Source organism: Urocitellus parryii, chromosome 4 (assembly GCF_045843805.1).
Source record: "Urocitellus parryii isolate mUroPar1 chromosome 4, mUroPar1.hap1, whole genome shotgun sequence".
Lineage (NCBI taxonomy): Eukaryota > Metazoa > Chordata > Mammalia > Rodentia > Sciuridae > Urocitellus > Urocitellus parryii.
The window spans coordinates 57,283,886-57,299,864 of NC_135534.1; positions in this window are offsets into that span (position 1 = coordinate 57,283,886).

Sequence of the window (15,979 nt, forward strand, 5' to 3'; positions counted from 1 at the left end):
CTCTGATCTGACCTAAAGCAAATTTGTCTATCTCCCAATTCTCCAGTGGTTTCTTCTCAAGCAGCTCACACCTGGATTACCAGACCTACCTAAGGTACAGAGGCTGTTCTCAGGTCCCACCTGGAGTGCCAAATTTGATACCAAAACTCAGTTCTTGATGCTAATCCAATAATGAAGATAAAATTTTGGGAAAAAAAGAAAGGTTGCATTTTTTTAGCAAATCAGAAAGGCAATAAACACATCACTGTGTAAACCACTCTCAATTCCAGGAGAAACAGAGAACTTTGATATAGGCATATGAGGGCTATTTTCCAGGTATTTTTTTCAGTAGATTTAATAAGTTTATATCTATAAAAAATCTGTTCTTAGAGTTTTTAGTGTAGAAATTCTTTATTCTTCTGTACAATGAGGAGAAGAGCAGATAACTTGGATTAGAACAGAAAGAATGTTAATGATCCTTTCTCTTGTCATTGGGGAAGAGAAGAAGAAGAAGAAGAAAAAAAAAACACACGCCAATTTAAAAATAGTCCACCAGTGGTCACACAATAAGATTTATATTTGAAGCATAAATTGGATCCTAGTGCCTTGAAAGTTCTAAAGGCTGGAATGTCCAAGTCAAGGCACAAACATCTGAACAGAGACTTCTTGCTGTGTTAGCACATAAAGAAATCAGAAGGACAAAAAGGCTAAAGGGTGTTGGAATCACCATTTTATAGTGGACTTAATCGAATCCATGAGGGTGCAGTCTTCATGCCAAAATCTTCTCTCAGTATACCACTTCTTAATACTGCAAAATGACAAATTTCAGCATGAGTTTTTGAAGATACAAACATTCAAACCAGAGCAGATGGGATAATATTATAACAATCTAATAAAGACAAGTAAAGGAAAAAATCAAAGAGCCAGTGGGTAAAGAAAAAAAAAGAATAAAAAGAGTTTTAACATCAAGAATACAAAAAGAAATAATCGCTGATGAGAATGTGGGGGCAAAGTGTACACTTATACATTATTGGTGGGACTGCAAATTAGTACATCCAATTCAGAAAAGCAATATGGAGATTCCTCCAAAGACTAGGAATGGAACATCTATATGACACCACTATTCTATATCTCAATATGTATTTAAAAGAACTAAAATCACCATACTAGAGTGATATATGTAGTACACGTGAGTATTGAAACCAAACTTGATGACATCACTGAAATGAGTGACATCTGAGCCCTCTTGTTTAGCAGCCAGTGCTGCTATTTCATCTAGCCTCTGCTCTAACCGCCTTCGTCCTTCTGTAGTTTGGTCTTTAGCTGTAACTTCTACATTCTGATGGACAAATAATCACCTGGGGGAAATTTTCACTTGTTTCATCCTCAGAAAGGCTGGGATTACTATCTGTAGGATTTCTTGTATTTCTGTTGGATTCTCCCTAAATATATTTATCAGAGTCAAGTTTGCAAGCCAAATGACAAAGGTGGCTAACTTGTTGTCCCAGTTCTGGGATTTGTTGCTGAGTTCTGGGGCCCGAAGTCCTTCTGTGTCTACAACCAGCACAAAGTCAAAGCCAAGTTCCTCTGTGGATGACTCATCCACCTTTAGGAGCTGCATGTAGGCCCCCTTGGTACACCTGCCTGCACTTACACTGAACTGCAGCCCAAAAAGAACACTCAGTAAGGTGGACTTCCCAGAGCTCTGTAGGCCAAGGACAGAGAGGACAAAGAGCCATTTGTCTCCAAGTCTCTCACAGAGCTTGTCAAAAACAGCTGCCACCCACTTTAGGGGCACATAGGAAGCATCTCCATCCATCAGCTCTATGGGGACACCAGCTATCATCAGGTCTGCAGCAATTTGGGGAAGGAAGAGAAAAACTACTTTGCTCACCTTTGGGATGGCAATCCCCCATGGCCCCTCCCAATCCTCGTTATAGCCACAATGTCCAGGAACTGAAAAGTACAATTCTTTTAACTGACAAGCAGGAATCCATGGGAAGCATCATGAAGATATCAGATGTAAAATTCAGAGTTCAAGATTTGTGGAGAGCCCTGGTAAGTGAGAACTTCATTTTCAGTTTCAGAAACACCCGAGAAGTCATGGCCATGAACAAATTGGAAACCATGTATAACCACTGGACCTGGGAGCTCAGGAGTCATATGTTGGACTTACAGAACCAGCTTCACAATCAGATTCAGAATAGAAAAATTCTGACACTCACATCAAGCATAATTGAATGTCCACTTACAGAGAAATATGAAACCATCAAGCAAGTACTTGAAAAATATTTTACTGAAGACCCAGAGAGAGAGATACTTGTCCAAAGGAAAGCCTATTTTGAAAATAAGCTACTAATCCTTAAATATTCACTTATTTCAGACACCAAGAGAAAAGCCCATGAACTTATTCATCTCAAAAAAAATCAAGAACAACTAGAACAGAAGAAGACTGTATATGAAAATGAATTATTGAAGAAGAGCCAAAACTTGGCTTTAAGAGTAAAAGGTAAAAAGTTGAGTGATGAAGAGTTATATGAGAAATTCAGTCAACTTTGGGGAAAATGGGTTTGTGAAGTGTCCTCAAATCTCCCTCAAGCCACAGAGCCTAAAATTGATTTGCATGCTGAAAACATCCTTTTGGATTATTTCACAAAAGAGGAAAACATAGTAGAAAAACTAAAGAGAAATATTGGAAAGAATTTTCATCCAGATTTTGGAAAACATGTCAAGATGTGTAAGAAATATTTCTTTTTCCCAAAGAGTTTAGAGGCCTGTGATAAAGTGTCCATTAATAAGACTACTAATTGTATTTTTTCAAGATTTAATCAATGTATTGATAGTATTATGAATCAACCACGTGATTATGATCAAAATGGCTTCCATCAAATACTGAGAATAATAGAAGAGGAAGGGAAATCTGAACACATCAAGAATAAATATATATTTATGAGCAAACACAACATTGAATTATCTTCATATTTATTTAAAAAAGCAACAGAACATTTTAAGGAAAGGCATAGGGCATTTAGGAGAGCAAATGATCCTGTAAAATATCTAGAACAAAAGAAAGATGATTTTTTTCATGAGTTTCAAGATCTCCTGCCAAGGTGCAACCTCCATCACTTGTTTTGTTGATTTTCTGTGGCAAAAGCTCACTCCTGCTGTCTCTGCTACCACCCAGGGGAAAATGGTCCCTAGAATAGCTGGGGAGATAAGAGCCTCCTGCCCTGCATTCAATGGAAACAGGTATAACCTAAAGAAACACATTCTCATCTCTCTAGCAGAAGAAGAAAATTTTGAAAATTATTGGCAATACATTCACAATCTAAAATCAGTTTTTAGGAGTTTCATTGATAACTGTACCAAAAAGTACTGTTCAGACAATAGAGATAAAAAATAAAGACTTTATTCAAATCAAGTCTTGATGATATCAAGAATACCATCCTCTCTGCCATTCATGAATCCACAGCAGTAGCTAAAGACAGAAGCAGCACTGCATCTGGGTGGCTGGATTTGTTCTGTGATCACCTGGGGAACAACTTGATTTTCCCATGAAGAGACTTGATAAACATTGAGCACCAAGAGATAATAGATATGGATTATCTCCAAGAAGCCATGAATGCAGGTTTGGATTCTGCAATGAAGAAAGTGGAACAGAAATTGTCAAGTATTCCTATAAAAGAAATGGTTCCTGAAATTGAGAAGATCCTCTCTGAACATCTCTGTGTATTCTGGAAATAGTGCCCCTTCTGTAAAGCAATTTGTACAAACAAAATTCCTGAACATGATGGAGACCACAGTGTTCCATTTCATTGTACTCAGGCTGTCTGTGGAGTGAATTGCTATAGAATATACCACTTTGTCATTGATTGTTGTACTAGTTTAGTAGCAAGTGTTTGTTTGCTTGTTTTGAGAGATGATTGGCAAATCCCATATAAGAACTGTTGGCAGGCAGGAGGGGATTATGCCAAATGGAGCATCACCCCAGATTCATCCACCCAGCAATACTGGAAGTGGTTTATGTGTCACTTCAGAACAAAATTGGAAGAAAAATATCAGCTAAAATTAGTAGATAAAGGTCAAATCCCCTATGAATGGGGCAAAATCACAAAGCAGGAAGTGCTTAATGACTTGAAAAAATAATCTTCAATGACCACATAAATACCTTAGCATCTGTACCAAATCACAGTACCAAGGAACCTCAAAACATATCCTGCTTACAACTAGAGCTTTACATATTCCACTTTGTAAAGGAAATGTTTAAAAAGCAATTAAATATCAATTCAAGAATTTAAGAGTTCCTGGAAAAGTACTTCGTATCTCTCTGCCTCAATTCCATTTGGATTAGAAAGAAATTACTAAAATAGGAGCATATGAGAAAATCCAAGTATCTAGTTCCTACTTTGAAATATTGCTCTACATATTTTAAAATATGTAATACCTCTGAAAATAATCATCTTCACATGGAAAATTTAAAGTAATTTCATGATACTACAAATTTCTCTACAGTAACTGAATGGCTGTTGAACCAATATACAAGTCTTGACAAGCAACTACAAATGAACTTTCTCTATTTCACTGAATTTTTTCACTCATTCAATCCATGAAGAAAATTTACTCACCCTTAAACACAAAAGCATTCATGGAAATTTTATGATTCCCATGTATAGAATTTTATAGGGATATTTTATTCTAGCAGAGACCAAACCAGAGACTTGACAAGGATGAAGTCTTCATCAAGTCAGGAAACATATCAGGCAAACATAGGAAATAGAAGTGAAATACTGCTTCATTTAATCAATATTCTCTTCTTTCTGGTTTCTTGGAACTTCTTTGTCATGCAACAAAAAGTTGAGTTATTCACAAAGTTTAGATCTTCAAAGCTGGTGTTATCTGCCTGAGATTACCTCCTAAAACAAGTGTAATGATAACCAGGTAAATGGGACCCTGTCCATCAAGTCTGTGGACGAGGTCAAATTAGATAAAGCCATTAATGATTATAAACATATTCCCTAAAGAAAAAAATGAAAAATATCTACTTTTTATAAAAATTTCATAATTATTAATTAATCTTAATTGGGTTCTCACATTTTAATAAAAATTTATATTTCATGTATAAATATATGTTTCATGTATGAAATGCAAAGGAGTGCTTATCTCCAATCAGACATATTTTTGCTTCCTTATACTCTTTGGGTATTAGGGGAATCACCCTTGTATACACCTATACCTTATGCTCAGTTCCCAAAGCTGATGATCTAAAAGAATGCTGATGCAAGAAGAAAATGTCCTCATCTTAGACATAAAGATACCCTTTGCTTTTGATTTACAGGCTCTACCTATCCATGGACAGTGAAAAGACACAACCAAAGCCACAGTAGTGAAACAACGTAGATCTTCAGAAATGGGAGATAGAAATGTTGACTCTATTATCTTTGTCCTCCACAGGACTACAAATATATTATCAGTTTCAGATCTACTGACTAGAATCTCCAGAATTTTTCTGTTTGTTTTTGTTGTAGTGCTGTGGATTACACCCTGTTATTGCACATGTCAGGAAGCACAGTATTAATCAACTACAGCTTTTTAGTTTTTTATTTTTCAGAGATGGAGTTTCATTAAGATGCAACCTGTGAGCCTCCTACCTCAGCCTCTCAGGTTGCTGGGATTAAAGGTATCAGAAGTCTTGAAAAGGAACAATTGTGAAGGATATAGGTGTTCTTGAACAGAATTATTTTTTCTGAAATATAGTCTTGGTGAGAGTTGGGAGGATCTCTTAATGAGTTCAGCCTGATATAGTACTGGGAACAGAAGCTCTGCACAGCATGGTGCCTGTCAGATTCATCACTGCAAGCTTTGAAAAGGCTTAATGTTCAATTGACATTTGCTGAATGCTTTTTATATTGAATGAATCAATATAGCCTTCAACTAATAAGTTTCATATATTACTTTTAATTTTAAAGCCAACAATATTTTGCAAAAGTAAAAAGGCCTTTAATAAATTCCTCAGGTATGTTAACAGTGTGATTCTTACATGAGATCCCAAGGAAAAACTAGAGAGATGACAAAAATATTGGGAAGAGGTAAATTAGAATAAAAGAAGGTGACTTTGTTGAGATGGTGTTTTCTAAGATAGAATTAGGGGAAATAATCAAGTTGGTGCAGGAAATGGGAGAGATAATAGTGTTAGTATTTTGGGTCTCATTAGGGAAGAGACCTCAGGAACAGTGGAGCAGGGGAGAGGAGTCAGTGGGGATGAGAACATCAAGATGCAGAGCACTGAGTCTGATTGAAGGTCACAAAATTAGAGTTGAAAATAGGTGCAAGGTTAGTGGGGGTAGGGTTCTCATGGGTAGCAGAATGAGCCTCTGTCACTGAGGTGAGGAGCAGAGAAAAAGGAATTGGGGGTCACCACATGAGCAGATTTCAGATGTTCCAGTCATTAAGGCAAAGGTGCCAAGTAGCGTGGTAAAGGAATCACAAGGCCAATAGAGATGGAGCAAGGATGGTAATGGACCTATAAGAGTATGGAAATTCATGACAGGATGTAAGTTATTCACTTATATGTGGACTCCAAAAATGAGAACTCATAGAAATAGAGAGTAGAATGCAGGTTACCAGAGACTGAGGACAGAGTGGGGGATAAGGGGAAAGTTTGGTCAAAAGGGAAAGTTTCAGTTAAAGAAGAGGAAAAATTCTGGTGATCTATAAAACCAGGTGACTAGTAATTATGCTAATTATTATCATTATTATTATTGCTATCTTACTGCAATATGGTTGTGTCTATAGTCTGCTCACTTGTAAGAAGCAAGTCCAAGCTTTCTATTTTAATTCAGTTGCATAAGTGTTTGTAGTGCTCTTTTCTCAGTCTGTGTTTTATTTTCTCTAAATGTAATCTTAAAATAAAGTAGAATTAAAATAATCATGCTTAATGAATTATACAATACAAAAATGCAAACAGTGAATTTTAAGTGTCACAATGCAAAAAATGGATAAGTACATAAAGTCATGGATATGTTAATTTGCCTAATATGCTTATTCCTCAATCTATAAATGTATCAAAGGATCACATTGTACCCCATATTATGTACAATTATTATCTGTCAATAAAATTTTTTAAAAAACTAAATAAAAATGATTTACGTAAAAGATGATGGAAAATTGCTTCAAAATTTTTCAGGAGATCTCTTTTTGTTAGAGACAGATAATATGAACCCAATAACATCTACAGAATGTGGTATGTCTAAAAATTGACCCCTTTAAATTTGGGGGTGCTTTCATTGGAACACTGAAGATAGACTTGTGAAATGCATAATTGTCATTTTTCTTACCTTTATTCTTACATTGAGAGAATGGTTATTCTCTCAATTCCAACTTTCAGTAAATTCTAAACAAGCTATTCAAACCTTTATTATTGTTGCATATGAGTTTAGAGGGCAATAAAGAGTATTACATTATATTGTTTTGTATTATACTATATCATATGTTTGTGATGAAAACCAAGAGTGCTATCATTGTAGTATTGGTTTCTGGGTGAACTTGGACTTGTAATTTAGCCCCTGTGTCTTTAGGCATCATAACACTGCAATGATAGGATTCTCATTAATAAATGAATGGCTACTTACAAGGCATGGAGGACAATGCTACACATGGAGTAAGTGTCAGTTGTTATGTCATGCTGTCTATCCCAGGTTCCCTTTTCCTTTGCTTTTGAATAAAATTTTACTAGAAGCACACCAATAGATGAAGTAGTCTCACTGGATGTTCATTGACAATAGTGTTCAACATGGCCTCCTTGGGAACTCACACTTGATAATATAGTCTTTAAAATGTCTAATTAATACTTAATAACTCAAAATGTAGTTCAGAATATCAAAGTTCTTCAGTACTTTATTAATAGCTATATGTATTCCAAACACAAATTAACCAAAGGCAACCAAGTCAATTTTGTAATTTTTTTTGTCAGTGTGAAATAGATCTCAGGTTCCCCATGCCTTAGATAGATCTTAGGTTTCTCATGCCTGAGAAATAAATTTGCATGTACACAATTTGTTTTAGAAGTTATTCTAGTAAAAAAATGAATAATGGAGAGAGGACTCAAGAAGAGGTGGGATTCAAGATGAAGAAGGGAATTAGTGGATTTAATCAAGTGTTGACTATTAGGGAATGCTAGCTTGCTATGGTAGTTAAGAGCAGGAACTTAGCATCAAGACTGCTTAGATATGTATGTGAATAAAGACCCCATCACTTTGCTAGCTATCTGACCTGGGATAAGTCAGCATGTGTCTGCTTCATGTGCTTCTTCTATAAAATTCTGGTATCTTATAAAGGTGTGAAGATGACTTGGAAATAATATGTATGCCTGGCTCTTGGTATATGTTCCTTTGTTAGTTGGTTGTAGTACCAGGGAACAACATCATGTTAATAGAAATCATTGTGCCATTATTATTACTGCAATGAAGTGCAGTGAGGTCTCCACTCAAGGCTCAATTGCAACTTCCTGAAGATTGAGATCCAACTTTCAAATTTTGAACCAAGTAATGTTTTAAATATGTTTGTCTGACTGTTTTCTCTTTATTTTATCTAAATAGAATATTAAAAAATATAATAAAAACCATAAAGAAAAAATGTATGAGGAACAGAAGGAAGAAAGGCTGAGTAAGAGCATTATAAGGTTCTTTTGACAATAGCCAATCACCCCCAAATAATTATTTTTAATGCAATGCAAGGGATTTACATAAATTGGGAAAAAATGTGAACCTGATAATGTTCTTCTAGAAACAACAGCCCTAATTGTTAAATACCTTTGCTTCTCCTTTGAACCAAGAAAACTATCAGGTATATCTGTTGCTTTACCCTGTAATTCCCATTATCTCCACTGTGGGGGAACATAAGTGCACCACTCAGGTCCTTCTTCTAGGAAGGGTTTGCTGCCCACATGAGGGGAGTAAAGGAAGCAGCCACTCATCAGTTGTCACATCTGCCTCAATTGAAGAGAGCCTTTCTCCTGGGGTCAGGCTCTCCTGAGCAGCTTGCATCCATGATTGAGTGAGTCGCAGAGGCCCTGCCATGTTGGCCTGACAAGGGTGCTCCGATGGGCTCCACTGCCACAGTCTGGCTGCAGCAAAATAACCGGGGGAGGGGGGGTGACGAACAACTTGTGTACGTTGATACAGCAGGAGTGGAAGCCGTTTATTGTAGGACCAGAGTGATATTTATACATTCCACACAGCTTATCTTAATTAGCATAAACTAGATACATCAGTCAACCAATAAGGAATCTCCACACTTAATGGCTTGCTGGCGTTACTTCACAAACCACTCCCTCTGGCATTTTGCCAGGCGCCATCCAGACTTGTTTACAGACTCTAACATTTCTCTGGCAAAATGCCAGGTGCCATCCTGACTTGTTTACAGACTCTAACACTCCTCTCACTCCAGAATTTCTGCCTTGTCCTGGAAGCTTTCTGAGGCCTGCACCACAGTTCAGTTTCTCCGACTGCCAAGTCCTATTACTCTCCCTTCTTTCGTAAGTGTTTACCACTAAGAAATATCTTTCATGCTGTTTCAACATCTGATTCTGGAAAAACGAAACTGTGGCATCATTCAAGGCCTTGGTACAGATTGCTGTATGCAGATGGATTTGAACAATGGGTTTGTGAATAAGAAAGAAACTGAAAAAAAGAAAATAAGGGCTACATAATATTCTGTTCCAAAAACCAGTATGAAGACAGCAGCAGAGAGGATGAAAGCCTTTCAGAATAGACTAGAAGACAGGAAAGCAAAGAGCAGAGAGAATCATGACACAGTTGCTACATGAGCCACTCATTAGTCAGTAATAATTAGTAAATAGAAAACTGATAATCTCTTTTTTTTTTTAAAGAGGAAAACTAATGAGGAGAAGAATAGATATTTTTCCATTTGGCCTTCAAATTAGTAGTTGGAGGGGGGTGTGAGGGTTCTTGTTTGGGATTGTGGGCTCTGATGGTTCATGACTGTGGCATGCTTAGTGACTAGGAAGGATCTGTGCAAAAACACAGAATGTGTGGCTTCTAGGAAAACCTCTGTGCAAAAACACAGAATGCCTACCTGCTGTAGCAATGCCCTGTATGAGGAGACTCTGTGTTAGAGTCTTATCAGTCTCAAACTTGACTTCAGGCACACAGCTCCTGTTTCACCAAGCTCTGCTGAGCCTGAACCTGCCCACATAACAGTTAACTTTAAAGAATGGACTTTCTTGAGAGCTACACAAAGTTCCTAACATTGCACATTGTAACCATATTATGTAACTGAGGAATAAGCTACATAATGTTGCTAACTCTGTAACCTGCCTAATGACACAATGAGGAATAATGTACTACTGATACCAGTGACCTAATGTAATATATTGTTATAAATAAAGCTGGTATCTTGGCCATCTTGCCATCCTGCCATCTTTCCTGCCTCTGCATCTTGTCTCTGTGTCTCTTTTAATTTTCCTTACAGTAGGTATTGGAAAATTCATTCCTTAGAGTGAAATGGAGAAAACATACTGAACTAAAAGAAGGAGGATGTCATGGTCCTTTGTGCTCCAGGTTGTAATTATTCATGGAAAAGTTAAAGTTTCATCATCCTGTGGAATTGAGAGACACCCATGGGTGCAAGTACAGATTCTTCCCTTCTATCCACCAAGTTAAATCTACAAAGTTTATCCCAATACATTCCTGCCTTGATACCCATTTCAATCATCTTACTTGTGGTTGAAGATACATGAAATTTGAAGGCACTTCACCATCATCAAGTGGTGATAATGTGCCTAATGAGTTTAAAGACTCCCAATTTACCTCAACTATGCAATATTAACATTTAGAGTCAGACAACTCTTCGTTGAGAGGGAATGTGCAGTGTCTTACAGTATGCTTAGCTGCAACTCTATGATTCACCACTGGATGCCTTTACCCCTCTCAGCAGAAAGGGCATGAAAAATGTGTCCAGACATTGCTAAATGTATCTGAAACCTTTACATTGTTCCAAATGAGATCCACTATACAATGAGCTCAGCCACATGACCAGCACCCTAGCTTCATAATAGAGGTTTGAAGCATAGAAATTAACTAGTGAGTTCAAATTAAAGAGACATGACTCTCAGTTACCTTTTTTGCCAAGCTCAGAGACGGCTCCTTCTAGCTCGTGCCTCCAGCCACCTCATGCAGTAGCGAGGTTAACATGAGAGGCCAGCGATAGAGAGAGGGAACATGCCAGGGAGTGAGCTTTTATTGGGGAACAAAAAATTAAAGGGAAAATGCCATCCCATGAAGGTTGAGGGGGGCAGCATTCCAAGGTCAGGGTCAGTGATTGGTCTTCAGGTCAGTGGTCAGGCACACCCCCACATGGACAAGCCCTCCCACCTGAGGCAGGGTGGGGAAGGCTCTGACAAAGCTTGCCTGAGTGCCTCTCATCCAGCCAGGGAGGTAACTCAAATCACGTGCAAGAATGGCTTCCCACAATGAGCCCCTAAATAATTTTGTTTAGAGAAAAAAAATCAAATGTTGATAACAATTTTATAACTGAATTTAAATAAATAATGAAATTTGGACAAAACTTTAAAATTTAGGAAAATAATATAATTCCAAATATCACCTTCCATGAATATTTTCATGGTGAGACTCAACATGGTGGTGAGACTCCACATGGCAGTGGGTGGGAGGCAGCGCTTTCATTACCTCCTCAGCCTCGTGGACAGAAAGACACATCAGAACGTGTTGATTCTGCCTGCTGAGAAACTCCCAGCAAATTCTGCTGAAGTGAGACCTAGGCGGGGAGTTTGGGATTATTGGAGGTGACAGCTTGCCCTGGTATGGGTGAATCTCTGCCACCCTGTGCGAAGAGGTGTGGGTCACCACTGTCTGGCGACCGGCCGCAGACAGAGGCGTTTCAGCACTGCCATAGACCATGTGCGGTGTAGAGAAAGGATGAGTTGGTCCCTTGGAAGAGGTTGCTAACCAAGCCTTCATGAAACAGCACACCGAGAACTGAAACCAAGACCAGGACAGACCAGAGACAAGCCAGACCCACCCCTCCCATCAGACACTCCGATGGTTCCAAGATCACCCGCTCCACAACCTTGGGGTCTGGGTGAATGGCAAACATTTCATTCGTTCAGGAAAACAGGACACTCAGGGGGCTGCAAGTGTAAGTAGATCTGCTGAGAATGCCTCCAATGAGCGGGGCCTGGCTGTCTGGGAGGAGAAAGGGGGGGAGGGGCCATAGAAGAGAAACGGCCCTGGGCTAACAGAATTGGAGAGATGCCCAGTAGGGGAAGAGGAGCCGCCTTACAGGGATTGCTTCCGGCATATAGAGGGCAGAAGCTGGGCTCGGAAGGCACAGCTCCACCTACTGGAAGAGAAGAAAATAGAACTCTAAGACTTGCATTTATCATTTTTTTTCTTTTCCCTTTTCAATTTTTATTGCTCTTTCCATTCTCCTTTGTTCTACCTATTTTTCTCCCTCTTTTTCTTTAAGGACTTCTTCCTTCCCCTTCCCCCTAACTTTCATCCCAAGCATTACAACTTTCATCACATGTAATTTTCTAAATGCGAATAGGTGAATGTTCTGAGGCTGTCTATAGGGCTCCAAAGACCCCAGCTACTACCAAATACCCTGATCCATTCACCTGTTAATATCCCCCTTCAATAGAGCAATCTTCCAAAGTAGCCAAGACATACTAACCTTCATACCATCATAGCACCCAACCTAAACATAAAGTCCTAAGACCAAACAATAGATCACTATATGCCTACAGAATCCATAAGCCTTTTATGAAATGAATGAATCAGCTTTAAATTACAATAAAGCCCAACATCTCTAGACATAGTCTCCCACCACAAAGGAGAGACCACAGAGATATACAAAACCAAAACAAATTTATAGGAGAAAACAGAAACACAGTAGTTAATCAGAGTTGGAAAGTAATGTGAACACCATGAAAAAAACAAGGGAAAAAAGGATTACAAATAATGCAGGACAACTTAAATTTATAGGAGAACTTAGAGGCATCAGAAAAATGGACAGAGAAAAAACTCAAGGCATACCTGACTCAGATGGAATGGAATCTTAAAGAAGTCATTAGACAGCCAGTCCAAACAATGAAAGAATACTTTGAAAATGAATTACATAAGCAGATTCAAGAAACAAAAAAATCAACTCTGCCAGGAGATAGAGTTTTTTTAAAAAAATCAAACAGTAATCCTAGAAATGCAGGAAACCATAAACCAAATCAAAAACTCAAATGAGAAAATTACAAGTAGACTAGATCAAATAGAAGTCAGAACATCGGATAATGAAGACAAAGTATATCAACTCGAAAAGAGTATAGTCAACACAGAAAGGCTGGTAAGGAACCACGAGCAAAACATCCAAGAGATATGGGATGTCATAAAAAAACAAACTTAAGAGTCCCGGGGATAGAGGAAGGTATAGAGGTCCAAACCCAAGGAATGAGCACTCTGTTGAATAAAATAATTTTAGAAAACTTTCCAGACATGAAAGATGAAATGGATATCCAAATCCTGGAAGCCTACAGGACCCCAAACATACAAAACCATAATATACCAACTCCAAGACACATTATTATGAAGATATCCAACATACAGAACAAGGAGAGAATACTAAAAGCTACAAGAGAAAGGAGGCAGATTACATTCAGGGGTAAACCAATTAGGTTAACGGCTGATTTTTTATCACAGACGTTGAAAGCGAGAAGATCCTGGAACAATGTATTTGAAATGCTGAAAAATAATGGATGCCAACCAAGAATATTGTATCCAGCAAAATTAAGCTTCAGGTTTGACAATGAAACTAAAATATTTCATGATAAACAAAAGTTAAAAGAATTTGCAGCCAGAAAACCAGCACCCAAAACCAACAGTGGGAGGTAACTCAATAAACGGGGAGGAGGGGAAATAATCAAAGAGGAAAAACAAGACAAATTAAAATAAATAAATAAATAATCATGACTGGAAGTACAAACAACATATCAATAGTAATTCTAAATGTTAATGGCTTAAACTCACCAATTAAGTGACATAGGCTAGTAACTTGGGTTAAAAAAACAGATCCAACAATATGCTGCTATTAGGAAACTCATGATAGGAAAAGGCATACACAGGCTGAAGGTGAAAGGTTGGGAAAAATCATACCACTTACATGGTCCTTGGAAGCAAGCAGGAGTGGCCATGCTCATATTGTATAAAATCAACTTCAAACCTAAGTTAATCAAAAGGGATAAAGAAGGACACTATATACCGTTAAAAGGAACCATTCGCCAACAAGACATAACAATTATCAATATGTATGCACCAAATAATGGTGCTGCAACATTCATAAAACAAACTCTCCTCAAGTTTAAGAATCAAATAGACCACAACAAAATAATTATGGGTGACTTCAACACACCTCTCTCACCATTGGACAGATCCTCCAAACAAAAGTTGAATAAAGAAACTATAGAACTCAATAACACAATCAATAACCTAGACTTAACCGACATATATAGAATATATCAACCATCATCAAGTGGATATACATTTTACTCAGCAGCACATTGATCCTTCTCAAAGATAGACCATATATTATGCCATAGGACAACCCTTAGTAAATATAAAGGTGTGGAGTTAATACCATGCATCTTATTCAATCATAATAGAATGAAACTGGAAATCAATGATAAAAGAAGGAAGGAAAAATCCTGCATCTCCTGGAAAATGAAGAATATGTTACTGAATGATTAATGGGTTACAGAAGACATAAAGGAGGAAATAAAAAAATTTTGGGAGAATTGATGAATCCCTGAAAATAAACAGAAGGAGAATCTTATACAGAAAAATATGTAACAGGTAGAGCAAAAATTAAATAGGAAGAAAAAAAAAGATGAAACTTTTAGAACACGATGTAGAAAAATATTTCCTCATTAGAAAATGTTTATAAAACACAAAATGTCCCTCAGCAAAAAAATTGATAGAATTTATTTCATTAAAAATCAATGAGTTATATCCAAAGATAAAAAATAAACTGAGGAGATATTTGCTACCTACATAAGTGACAAACTATTAGAATGAAAAGATTGTACAAATTAACAAAACTAAAATAACCTAGTGGTCTAGACCAGTTATTTTAAAGTAAATGAAACTCAAATGATATATAAGTTTATATATAGATACTCAATGCAACTAGTACTTTAGAATAGGAAAAGTAAGCCGACAATCAGATTTAGTTTCACTGCTACTAGGGTTGCATAAATATACACTTGATTATATCAGATGTCAGAAAAATTATAGAGCAATGGGATAAATTCATTAGATATTGTCTAATAAATGTGATGATGGGCTAATCATAAACCTAGTAATTTTATTCCTAAGTATATGCCTCAAATAACTAACTCACACATGAACAGAAGAGATGAAGACGATTGTTTAGAGTAAAATTTTAACAGAAAAACAAAAAAAATGAAAATAAAAATTCTTATATATAATAAAATGAAAAATAGCTCTAGCATAGGCACAGAGTTTTTTGTTATTTAATATATAAAATAAATAAATTCAAACACAAGAAACAACTTGAAAAAACCTTCCCATAATTTTGTGCTTAAGAAGTCAATCACTGATACTATGAGTAGTATGACTCCATTTATATGAAGTAAAAACTATGCACATATAAACAGTCTATCTGGATCAATGGAAATAAGGATGATAGAACTCTAAATGAAATCACCTGTATAACTCACAAAACACAGGATCATGCTTACTAAGAGTACAGAGATATGGCTATTAGTTTGGGGAGAGAAATGCAAGCCACATGAATAGAAATGTAATATTATTTTTCTTAAACTGGGTGATGGATTTTTTATTAAATTTGCTCACACACACACAATTTGTAATTTTTAAAATATAGAAGCATTTTTTCATTTCAAAAATAATTATTCTCTTAGGATCTTATAACTCTGTTTCATGATTTTTTTTGT